The sequence below is a fragment of the Marmota flaviventris genome, chromosome X, assembly GCF_047511675.1.
Source record: "Marmota flaviventris isolate mMarFla1 chromosome X, mMarFla1.hap1, whole genome shotgun sequence".
In the NCBI taxonomy this organism is placed as follows: Eukaryota; Metazoa; Chordata; class Mammalia; order Rodentia; family Sciuridae; genus Marmota; species Marmota flaviventris.
The window spans coordinates 117,445,402-117,458,874 of NC_092518.1; the positions used below are offsets into that span (position 1 = coordinate 117,445,402).

General features: G+C 44.9%; 1 pseudogene; it reads right to left on the minus strand.

Moving 5' to 3' along the window:
- Window positions 1-855: 855 nt before the first annotated feature.
- On the minus strand, window positions 856-12,117 carry LOC139703275 (immunoglobulin lambda-like polypeptide 5; annotated as a pseudogene).
- Window positions 12,118-13,473: the final 1,356 nt, after the last annotated feature.

Sequence of the window (13,473 nt, forward strand, 5' to 3'; positions counted from 1 at the left end):
TCTCCCTGTGCTCACCATACTCCTCCCTCCTTCCCCAACCTTGTAAGATCATCTGCCTCTCCAAATTTTCCCTGAGTCTCATCCTGGGTAACAGAATGCTGAAGGACCTGATTTGAAGGGCTCTTACTCACTCACCCCTTTGGGGACGCACATTAGCCAAGGAAAAGCTACTGCTCCAAAGACAAGCAGCCCCTTGCAAGTTTTCCACACTCTTTACCTCATCTCATCCCCTGCCTGGTATTTGATACATATAAAGCTCCCAATTAAATGAAGAAAGAAAAGAAGGAAAGGAAGGAGAAAGGAAAAGAGAAGGGGGAGGAGAAGGAGGCGATGGGCCAATGCATGTAGTGAGTGGGTGAATTGTGGGTGCATGATTGAGCAGGTATTTGAGTGAGTGAATGGATGGATGGTTTGGTGGGTGGGTAAATCCAAACCAGGAGAAGCACAGAACTTTGGTGTTTATATGTAAAGGGACTGAACTCAGTACCTGGATTCTAATCCCAGCTCTGAACTGGGGTACGACCTTGGGCCATTAATGTTTTTAAGCCTCATCCCCTCAGAACAGGGCAGGGAGAGAATGTAACTCAGGAGATTCTGGCCCAGACAAATCCATCTAGAAAGGAGGCAGGGAGTGGAGGACCCTGTTTTGCGGTGGGGGCAGAAATGGAGGAAAAGAGAACAGAGGGACAGATGACTGTTGCCTGGTGTTGCCTCTAAGAGACCATGAAACTCTCCCCCAGAGCTACTTTCCCAGTGTGTACTAAGATTCTTCCTTACCACCCTAAAACTTCTGGGGAGGATTGCATATGAAATATAAGATAGAGTAGAATTTCTGATTGACAATGGAACCTTTTATTGAGCATTTATTGGTTGCAGGGAAAGGGCTTGGGATGTTAAGGGTAGGAGGGGGGACCCCTCCCCAGAGTTTTTCAGTTCTAGGTCTCTGCATATGGGGTGAGGGTTGAAGACCAAGAACACTTTGCAAGAGACACATTCTTTTCTACAGTGCTCCCTTCATGTGTGACCTGGCAGGTGTATGTGCCACGAGATATCCACTGGTCAGGTGTCACAGTCAGGTAGCTGCTGGCCGTGTATTTGTTATTTCTCTGTTTGGAGGGCTGGGTGGTCTCCACACCCTGGGTGATGGTGGTGCCATTAGCTTTCCAGGCCACCATCACAGTGCCCGGGTAGAAGTCATTCATCAGACACACCAGTGTGGCTTTGTTGACCTGGAGCTCCTCAGAGGAGGGTGGGAACAGAGTGACCAAGGGAGCAGATTTGGGCTGGTCTGTATGAATAGAAGAGGGAGTATGAGTCACTAGAAGAGATTTTAAGTGTTGGGATCAACACACACACTCCTAAAATCTCTATGACCATTCACAGTGTGGCCATCTTGTCCAACTGAGGACCCTCCTTCCCTCCGCCTTTCCACTTGACACCTCTGAATATTCCTGGAAGTTCTTCCCAATTTACCTCTCCCAGGTTACCTCTACCTGACCCAGTCCCTCCTCTTGCAGCCCCCAGGACAGACTGTGCTCCCTCCCCCTTGGTTTCTGGAGTCTGAGTTTGGAATCTAACCCTCAGCAACTAAGCCCTCATCCCAGTCCAGGGTCCCACCTCCATTTATTCTTCCAGTGTCCAGAGCCTCTGCTGTGAAGTGGGGGTCCCCATTCAGCCTAGAAGGATGGTCCTAATGTATGTGTGGAGGTCCCAAGCCTATGCCCACTACACGGGGATGGGTGGAGGGATGAAGCAGAGCCTATCCTCTGAGAGGACAGGAAGCTCCAGGCCAGTCCACTCAACTCTGCTGGCAAGTGTTGGTTCTAACCAGACAATCCCTGAGGGCTCCTCCAACACTAGTGTCTCCCCTGTCTCCACTGGCCTGATCACAAAGACCCTTCGTCTTGGTTATGTTCTTGGGGCAGACTATGAGATATAGCAGCCCTGCACTCACCCCAGCAGCCTCTGACAACTCCTAATTTTACCTGGAAGTCAGGTATCTCGAACACTCCCCCCATTCATTTCACCATCCCTCATTTAAATGTGCCCCTCAAGGAAGGTGGTAGGCTGACTCACGGACAAGTGAGACATAAGGCCCCAGAGGTAAAGGGTTTCAGGAACAAATGAGTGTCTGCCCTAATGGCCATACTGGGAAGGCCAGACTCTGATTCATCTGCCCCATCTCTAAGTCCATGTCTCCATGGCCCAGCAGAGGTCCAAAGAACTAGAGCCTAGAGTGAGTCAGACGCCTCTCCCTGCCCTCTGATGGTCTATACTTGGGATGACCTCTTGAGTCCCACAGTCTGGGGTCACAGTCCCAGCCATATTTCTGGGCCTCCTATGTGGTCTCCTGGCCTGGATGAGATGAGCATCTGCCCTCAGTCCAGATGCTGGAGGCCCAAGAACTCTCTTTAAGGCCTGGTTTCCCTCACCTCACTAGACTTGGCCCCTAGCCTCCACTTGGCAAATACCCTAGAAGAAGGGAAAGAGCCCCATCCCTGACTAAACCCCCAGCCCAGGACCCTGGGCAGGCTGTATCTCACTGTTAGCATTCTGTTTGGGACCTTCCCGATGGTTACCCAAAGATCACCCACCACCTCCACACTCCATGAAAAAAGATAATGGATAAAACCTTAAGTCTGGGGAGGGCAGAGGGGGGAAAAATCCAAGAAAAAGATAATGAACAGTCCTAAAACAGCAAAGGGGTGGGAAGGTTGGGAAAGGCTGTGAGAGTCACTTACCTAGGACAGTGAGTTGGGTTCCACCACCAAAGATGAACCACGGTGACTGAGGCTCAAACCAAAACCCATGGAACCAGCATCTGGGGCCTGCCCCCTGGGGGCCAGGCTGGAGTGGGAACCTGCTGGGAATGATGAGAATAGAGTGAGCTATGACCCCAGTGGAAGGCAGGTGGGCTATCAGCCAGCTCCCCAGAGGCCTGTCCCGTTGTCCCAAGCAAGTGTCATCCATGGCCTCAGAGTCACCCCACTTTTGCCCTCACCTCCCCCATCTCTGAGATGGTTGATGACGATTACAACATTGGGCACAGTAAGTACTCAGCAAGCCCCTGAGTGATGTGCCTTCTCGGGTGGGTGTGGAATGGCAAGGAGTACTGCACTGGGTCATCTTAGGGCCTCTGAGTCTCCTTTACACAAGTTTCCCATGGTCTATCTGGGCTAGCTTCCTCCCTGGACCCACAAGCACTGAGTCATTCTTGACTTAAGGTGCTCCTATGTGGAGACCCCTCGGCTTTCATTCCTATTCAAAGACGCAGCTCAGTCCCGTCTCATTCCTGAGGCCTTCTCTGATCTTTCAGGGCACTTTTTCCCACCCATCTATCTAGTCATCTCTCTGAGCACAGACCCATATATCTTTACATCCATTGGTCCATCCATCTGTTTATCCATTCATCTATCCATCCATTCTTCAGCCCGTTTGCACCAGGCACTGTTTCACATGCTGAAGATGTGGCAGAATCCCCTTGGCTCTCAATCCCATCTCCCTCTGACACCTCTCAGGTTAAGGCCTATAAGGCCCTCATCATTGTTAAATCCAAGGTCCCTTCCCCATCCCTGTTGTACTGGATATCTCTGAAGGATGCAGCACGAGGTCCTCCCTCTTTCCAAAATTGGTGCAATTACTCTGGAAAGCAGTATAGAGATTCTTCAGAAAACGTGGAATGAAACCACCATTTGAACCAGCTATCCCACTCCTCAGTATATACACAAAGGACTTAAAACCAGCATAATACTCTGACACAGCCACATCAACGTTTATAGCAGCGCAATTCACAATGGCAAAACTATGGAAGCAACCTAGATGCCCTTCAACAGATGTTTGGATAAAGAAAATATTGTATATATACACAATGGAATATTACTCAGCCATAAAGAAGAATGAAATTGTGGCATTTGCTGGTAAATGGATGGCCCTGGAGACTATCATGCTAAGTGAAATAAGCCAATCCCAAAACACCAAAGCCAAATGTTCTCTCTGATACGCAGATGCTAACACACAATAAGAAGGAGGAAGAAAGAATAGAAGTTCACTGGATTAGACAAAGGGAATGAAGGGAAGGGAGGGGATATGGAAATAGAAAAGACAGTAGAATGAATCAGACATAACTTCCCTATGTTCATGTATGAACACATGACTAGTGAAATACCACATCATGTACAAGAATTGGATCCTAATTAGAATAAACCATTCTCCATGTATGTATAATATGTCAAAATATACTGTCATGTATATCTAAAATAATTTTTTAAAAAAACTCTCTTCCTGGGGTATCTCCTCCTTCTCTGGCTTCCCTTTCTCCATGGACCATGCCTGAATTCTAGTCCCCAGACCCACCACTGCCATCCTCCATCATCTCACACTATGCAGTCCAACCACTGTCCATATGGTAAGCCTCAAGACGATCTCAGCTGAAAACCACCTTGGCTCCCCCTGAATTGCCTACTGACCGTCTTCAGCCAGAGGCCCAACAGGAAGCTCAAAATCATGTTTAAATGAGATTTACACCCTTCGTCTACCCAGCTCTCTTGCTGTCTTATCACAATGACCATAAACACTCTTGCTCCCCAGGCTGGAAAACTAGAGTCACTATAGATTCAGACCACAGTAAATCAGTTGTAATTAATGTAATTTTACTGTGGCCTCCCACAGTAAAATGACCTCTCTGTCCTTAGATGCTGCATCTAAACACCCTTTTTGAAGTTAAACTAAAGCTGAAATATTAAGAAAACTAAAATGACTCTCTGAGACTCCAAATCTACAAGAAGATCTAGGTTTTGCCTTTGCTGATTTTAATCAGCAAATCAATTTCTTACAAAGATGCAACATTGAGTTGGTACTAACTGGATGCATGCATCTCTATCAGGAGGTTGCATTTCCACCTTAGAGCTCATCCAGTAAGCAGTAGGAGGCAAATACACAACTTTTTGCTTAAAAATCCTTTTTTGTTTTTAAGATTTTAAAAATATTATACAAGCAATGCAGAAGTGCATTTTAAAAGTTTATATTAGGTTGGCCAGGCATGATGGTACATGCCTGCTGGGGTAGGAGAATTGTGAATTCAGTGCCAACCTCAGCAACTTAGCGAAGCCCTAAGCAACTTAGAAAGACCCTGCTTCAAAATAAGAAAATGTGGCTCAGTGGTTAAGTACCCCTGGGTTCAATCCCTGGTACAAAAAAAATCAGTTAAAAAAAAAAGTATTATATTAAGTTGGAGCACAAAGATCACAAGTTTAAGGCCAGCCTGGGCAATTTTGTGAGAGCTGGTCTTAAAACAGAAAACAAAGAAGGGCTGGGGATGTAGCTCAGTGGTAGGGTTCAGTCCCCAGTACCACAAAAAAAATGAAAAATAAAAGCTACAATATTTATCATTCCATCTCTCTCCTGCTTGTTACATTTCCTTTTTTAAAAAAATTGTGGTAAAACATATATAGCTTATAAGTTTCCACTTTCGCCATTTTTAACTGTCTAGTTCAGTGCATTGTTGTGGAACCATCACCACCACCCATCTCTAGAACTTTTTCATCTCTCTAAATAGAAATTCTGTACCCGTTAAGTAATAACTTATCCCCCACCGCCTGCCACCTGTCCCTTGTGACCTCTACTATACTTTCCATCTGTATGAATTTGCCTACTGTTTAAGTACCTCATATGAGTGAAATTATATAGTCATTGTCCTTTTGAGTCTCCTTATTTCACTTAGCATAACATTAAGTTTCATTGGTGTCACAGAAAATTTTTGAAAATAGTTTTTAATTAAGCGAGACAAAAACATAATAAAATAATTAACAATTAAAACCTGTTAACATTCATCCAAAATCTATTTCCCAAAAACAAAAAGAAACGATTATTAAGCTATGACTAGAAGATATACTTGCTGCTAGGGATGGAACCCAGGGCCTTGCATGTGCTAGCAAGTGGTCAACCACTGAGCTACACCACCATGCAAGCAATAATCACTCTTGACTATGAAATATTACATGCATGCTCATTAAAGTCTGAAAACAAGCCATAACATCCTTTGTCACTTTCATTTATATCATTCTGGAGGTTCTAAACAATGCAATAAGATAAACTTGGAGTATCAATATTAGAAATAAAGATATCAGGTTGAAAGACTACTAAATGAAATAAGAAATCAGTATATTAAAATTGGTGACTTTTGCTGGGCGCTATGTCATTCATCTATAATCCCAGCAACTCAGAGTCTGAGGCTGAAGAATCACAAGTTTGAGGCCAGCCTTGGCAAATTATAAGACCCTATCTCAAAATATAAAAATGAAACGGGCATAGGTTCTACATGGTCCAGCTGGGCCATGGGAAAACTTGTGGACATAGCTCAGCAGTAGAGCCTCCTTGAGTTCAATCCCCAGGACTGGGGGAAAAATGGCAACTTTCTTTTCATAATCAATAGTGAATTAGGTTGTGTAATGGGGTAAATTGCATTCTCAGTAGCAATAGAATAAAAAACACCTAAGAATAGCTTAATAAGAAATATCCAAAACCACCGGGCATGGTGGTGTGTGCCTGTAGTCCCAGCTACTCAGGAGACAGGTGGGAGGATTCTGAAGCCCAAGGGTTGAAAAGCAGCCTGGGAAACAGCAAAATTCCATCTCAAAAAAAAGAGAAGAGATCAAGAAGAAAGAGAAAGAGAGAAAGATGAAAGAAGGAAGAGAGAGAGGGAGGAAGGGAGATGGATGCAAAACCCACATGAATAAAACTATTTTTAAAATTTAAAAAAGTACGCAAGAGATACAAGCCCTGTTACTAGACAGAAAGGACAAATACTATAAAGATTCTAATGATTTCTGAAGCCAGCCAATAAAAGTGATTTACTTATAATCACAATTTTTATTTTCAAAAATAATTGGATTGATTTTAAAACCAAAACTGCCATGAGATGCCATTTCATAGATTGTAGGATGGCTATGAATTTTTTAATGACAAGTATTTACATGGATTTAGAGAGATTATAACTTTTGCACATTGCTAGTGAGAATGTAAAATGGTACAATCTCTATGAATATTATTTTGGTGGTTCCTCAAAAAGTTAAATACAAAGTCATCATATGACCCAGCAATTCTGCTGTTAGGCATATACACAAAAGAATTGAAAACAAGTATTAAAACAAAAACTTGTACACAAATGTTAATAAAAGCACAAATCTCAATAACCAAAAGTGGAAATTACTCCAAGGTCCATTGACTAATGAATGCATAAACAAAGTGTGATATAGCCATTTAATGGAACATTATTTGTTCATAAAAAAATGAAGTGTTGACACCTACTACACATGGGTAAACCTTGAAAACATTATGCTAAGTTAAATAAGCCAGACTCAAAAGACCATATATTGTATGCTTCCTTCTATATGAAATATCCAGAATAGGTAAAACCATGGAGGCAGAAAGCAGATTAGTGGCTGTCAGGGGCAGTTTCTAATAAATACACCCAAAGCAAACCCTACTCCTAGGTATCTATGAAAACTTAGGTTTAAAAGCAAACTTGTATGCAAATATTTATGCCAACTTTATTTATCATTTCCCCAAATAGAAAACAATCCGAATATCCTTCAACTGGTGAATGGTTAAACAAATCGTGAAGTATTCATACATGAAATATTACCTAGCAAAAAAGTAACAAAATATTGATAAAGGACAAATACTGTAAAGATTCAACATGGATGAATTGCAAAGGTGTTATACTGAGCACAGATCCAAAGGGTTCATAGCTGGAATCCTACTCAGAAAAAAAAAGGAAAAAAAAAACCTGTGATACATCCGACCACCTGGATGCATATCCAGAAAATTAGACTAAGGAGGGGAAAACAAGTCAGTTCCAAAAGGATACATATTGCATGATTCCATTTATAGAACATGGATGGGGATATTGCTCTGAGGTAAAGCATGTGCTTAGGATATGTAAAGCATTGGGTTAAATTCCCAGTAAAACACACAGAGAGACTATTTACAGAATACACACACACACACACACTTTACAAACTGTATGATTCCACTGATACAATATTCTAGAAAAGGCAAAACCATAGGGTCAAAAAGAGACAACTCGATACCATGGTTATGGTATTTGACTACAAAGGGACAAAGGGAAATCGCAGGGACGGGTGTGATAGAAATATTCTGTATTTGATTGAAGTGGTGGATACATGAGTCTGTTGTTCTTTCTAAATTTATACTAATTTTTGCTATACCAAAAAGAATAAATTTTACTTTGTGTACATTAAAATAAAATAGGTAGTAGGACATATTGCAGTTTGTTTCGAAATCTTTATGTCATTACAGACCTCAAAAAAACATTATATTCAATAACTGTTTAGTATTCCCTACCATGGAAGTACCATAGTTTATTTTTGCCTCCCCTATCCTTTGACAATTTGTTTCCACTGTTTTCCCCACGGACACATTTATAATATTTAATGGTAGTTTTAATTATTCCCTCAAGATACATTTATAGAATCTTTTCTTGATTAAAAGGAATACACATTTTATAAATCATAAAATTTTATAAATCATAGACAGTGCTATTGGTTCCAGAAATGCAGCCTCCCTCTGACAGTCCATGAGAAAGACCACTCCTTCCCAGTCAGGGTTCTAGTATTCTAGCTTTAAATTCACTCTCTAAGTCTAAAATTAAAGAAGCCTGTTGTACCTTCAAACTTCTACAATCAGGAAAGTAGCTGATGAAACTACTCAGCTGCAAATATGTGCTACCCTTCGTATAAAAGGAAAAATAACTTTGAGGGTAGAACTATGTAAGTCCAGAGGCCAAAGCCTCAAGACCAGAGGTAGAGTTGCAAATCCTAGAAAACTATTACCAGTCTTTAAAATGTAATGAAATTTGCCTGACTGAATTTCTGATATTGTCTGATATTTGTGGCTTCTTTTTTTCCTCCCATTTTCTCTCCAACTTAACCCAGAATATATAAAACTGGTGTTCTGTGCCTGCCTGTCCCACCAATGTAATAAAGGTGTAAGATGGAGAAAGTGAGGGAAGGAGGGAAAGAGAGAAAGAAGAAAAACAAGAAAGACATTCACAGATGGAGAGGAATTTTGCCTTAAGATGTATCATATGCAGAGTATCATCCTCATATGATTAAAAAAATGAGATTTGAGACTTTTGAACTGATGACATTTAACTGAGATTTTGGACTGAGTTAATAGTATAATAGCATGAGACTTTTGGAAATTCCAGGATGGAGTTGTAACATGAGTGAAATGTGTTGGGATGGAATGAACACATTGAGCATGTGAAAAAATAAGTAAATCTCAGGGGATCAGGGGACTGACTGCTGTGAATAAAAAAAAAAAATGGTCTTCTGAAAAATAAAAATTAGAAAATTCACTACATTCATAGGAATCTTGGCAACTGGTCACTGCCTGGACCTGCGCCTCATCCCCTTTCCCAGGTGTAGGCTGTGGTCCCAACCCACTTCTCTGAACCCCTGCCACCACCCTGTCTCTGTCTTCTACCTTTGACTGGTTCCTGGAATTGGCTTCTCACCAGCCTCTCATCGTAAGTCAACATTTTCAAAATGCAAGTCCGACCCTGGCCGCCCCCTGTTTAAATCCTTCCAACTCCTGCTCCTGGACTGCAAGACAAAGGCTGGGAGTTCAGGAACTTTGCAAGCCACAGCCCCTGCCCATGGGGAGCTCCCTCCTGCAGTTGGAGCCCATGTTCCACACTCTGCCCACTGCTGTTTTCGCATGGTGCTCCTATCACCAGCCAGAGCCCCTCCACCTGTGAGACCTGATTGGGCATCCACAACGTAGAAAGAATAACCTCCTCCTTTATTGCCCCTGAACAGGACCATTGGTCTGTCCCCAAGACTAGTCAGGTCCCCTTGGCTCAGGCCCACCCTCTCTGTTTCCCCAGGTCTAACTCCCAGGAAATGTTTACAGATAAATCAGTAAGAGAACATTCTTGGAGAAGACTAAGCCAAGCCCTCACTCCCCTCACAGTATTATTTGCAGAATACTCCTTCTCTTGGACCATTTTGTTTAAAATACAGAACCTGCCAATATGGTCACGCACTTTCTTAACTGCCCATCAAGACATCAGGGGGTGAGGAGCAGTGGCACACAACTATAATCACAGCTACTTGTGAGGCTGAAGTGAGAGGATCCTGAGTTCTAGGCCAGCCTGGACAACTTAGCAAGACTCCCCTAGAAAGAGAGAGAGAGAGAGAGAGAGAGAGAGAGAGAGAAATGGGTAGTTCTTGCTTCTCCCTGTTGTATTTCCTTTACCTTCTGGATCTGACCCTTTATCTATTAAATTCTGCCTGGGCACCACAAAATCCTCCCTGGAGTCTCCCGAATTCCAGATCCCCACCTTGCCCACCCATTTAAGTCTAGTCATGTTGCTCCCTTGTAAATATTCCCCAGGACTCTCCCAGATGAAGTGTGTGCTCCCAGGATAGGACCTCTGGGTCTGGGCCTGGCTTTCTGCCCAGCCTCCTCTCAGACTACCTTCATCCCAAGACCCACCAGATGCAGCCCTGCCAACCACCAGGAGTTTCCTGAGAGTTCTACACCTGCAATACCCTTTCCCAGGTGGAATCCTCTACCTGTTTTCTATTCTAGGTCAGTCTCTGTCCTGCAGGCAACACACCTGTGACTATCATCTCGCTGGGTCTCCTGTCACTGTGAGTTGGGGTAAATCTTGTTCCTTCAGAAAACCAGCCCTGGCAGAGAACCTGACCCTGATTGGGACTGTTTGCTCAACAGTCCCTGCAGTACGTTGAGTCCCTCACCCTGGCCATACCACAGGTGCTGACCCAACCTCCATGGTAGAACTCCTAATGTAGCAGAGAGCCAGCTCATCCAGTTGGAGCCTCTCACTATGACAACCCTACATCCTCTGGGCAGGTACTAGACTGTACGGTCCTTGCCCAATTAGAATTCCTCGCTTAGGTGAACTCATCAACTCCACCAGCTTATAGGAAGGAAACAGCAAAGAGCTGGATGAATCAAGCTCAGGTCTTGGGGTCTTTGCCCATGATCTGTGTGACCTTAGGTAGCTCACCCCACTTCTCACCTCTCTGACCTCTACCCTCATCTGTAAAAAGGGAATAACAGCAGATCCTGCCTTGAGGGGCCACTGAGGGGGAGGTTCTTCCCCTTCAATGATTAGCAGCCACCAGTGGTGTTGTACCAGAGAGTGTCATAAATGGATCAGATACTCAGTATTTTGTCCACGGACTTTCCACCACAAACAGAGGGGAGGGGGCTCAGGTCATATCATAAATTGGGACATGCTGCGCCCCACACATAACCTACCCTGGGATTTTCCCTGGGAGGACTTGAGCTCCTGGAGAAAGGGACGGACATTCGCTGAGGGTCTGATTACCTGGGGACTATGTGGAAGGCATCACCTGCAACACCAGCTAGTGCTCTGGACTGCCACCACCTGCCACCTGCCACAGACATTACCAGCACCTCCTTATCTGCCTTACTCAAAGGACTGGGAGGAAGCCAGTGAGCCACTTGCCTTGATGCATAATTTAAGGAGAGCCAGAAGACTGACAAGTCAAGATAAAAAGTATCTTAACACAACATTTAAAAGTAATAAGTATTACAAGCAGCCCTGGCAGAGAACCTGACCAGGATCCTGTCTCAGGCTGCTCCTTCCTTCCCACCCCTCTGGTCATTCATTCCTGTCCAGAACAATAGGGTCCCCCACAACACACGTGGCCCATTACCTGCCCCACAGTTTCTGCAGGCTGGAGGGGCTGCTTCCTGCTCGGGCTCTGAGGCCTGGATCCCTGCTCCATGGTACTGCTGTTGGGGGCAGAAGATCCTGGGCACCTACAGCCAGGCCCAGAAGCAATAGCTGCAGAAGGGCCCTGCACTGCCTGGGGCCAAGGCATAGCCCCCCCAGGGACAGTGCCCATCTGGCCTGTCCTGGGTTTCATCCGTCGTCAGGAACAAAGGCACTTCTGGCCCCAAGAGCTGTGTGGGTTTCCTGGAGAGGATGCCCCTGGTCCTCTTGCTGGCAGCGGCCACTCAAATGCACCCACACAGGTCTATGTAGTCAGTCCTTGCCCTGAAGGCTTTGGTCCCTGCCCCCAGCCTGTCCCCCTGCAGGGCCCATGGCCGTTAACTCTAAGGGTCTTTCCCGGAGAAACATCTGCTAACTGTTTTGCTGTGGTCAGGATTTGAGCTCAACTGCTTCCCATCACAGGGGCTGTCTTGGCCCCACCTCCAGGGCCCCAGGTGGGACAACTCTTGGCCCCTGTTCCCCAGTTCCCCAAGGACATCTTGGGTCTGTGGGGGATGTTCTTGTAGGCTCAAGGGGCTGTAGACAGTGGCTGAGTCCCTGCAGAACAAGATTCCCCAGAGAGCTTGAGTTCAAGGGATGGGGCAGGATTGGGATGCTTCTGACCAGCAGGGAGTAGGGGATATATGGTGAGAGAAGGGTCCCGTGGTTAAGAATACTTGCATTAGACTTGGAACTGCGAGAGAGAGAAGGGGGCTTTTCAATTCATTTTGCAATCCATTTTTGCATCTAGCACTAGGATTTACACACAGCAGGCGGGGCTTTCTAGGGGGTATGTGAATGAATGGACCAGTATTACTTACCAGCTTCCTAAGCCTCTTCCTCTGTGCCAAGGCTCCTGCATGGGAAGCTCATGCCCACTGGGGCTCCCTGGCTAGGGGAGTCACCAAGGGTCTACAGGTCAGGTCCCTTGTCAGTGGGGCTCCTGCTCTAAGGGAAAAGGTGTTTGAATGAGATTAGCATTTAAATTGGTGAATTTTGACTTTCCCAGCGAATCAACTCTTGGTGAAGTCAATGATTTCCATTGGCCTCCATCACCTCCTGGGCAAATGCAAACACCTTTTAACAAGGCTGTTCTATGTAGTTGCATTTGAACCTTTCAAAGTGTAGTCTGTAGGCTGGTAGCAACAACATCACCTGGAAGCCTATAAAGAATACCACATTTCAGCACCTTCCTAGACCTCCTGGATCTGAATCTACTTTTTTTTTTTTTTTGGTACCAGAGATTGAATTCAGAGGCACTCGACCATTGATCCACATCCCCAGCCCTTTTTTGTATTTTATTTAGAGATAGGGTCTCACTGAGTTGCTTAGGGCCTCGCCATTACTGAGGCTGGCTTTGAACTCATGATCCTCCTGCTTCAGCCTCCTGAGCCACTGGGATTATGGGATTACAGGATTATCACCATGCCTGGCTTGAGCCTACATTTTGATATCTGGTGTAAAATGTTGGTGGTGGCAAAAGTTCTGGGACCTGGTCATATCAGACCCTGAGGGCCAGAGCCCACCTTGCTTCAGGTAGGAGGGCAGAGGGGAAGCCCTGAGAAATGTCATGAACCCCGGGAGATAAGCCCTGCTCAGAGCCACAAGGAGCCCTTTGACATGACAGGGTCACATTTGCACAAGACCTACACAAATGACAGTGCCTGAGAGCCCTGCCC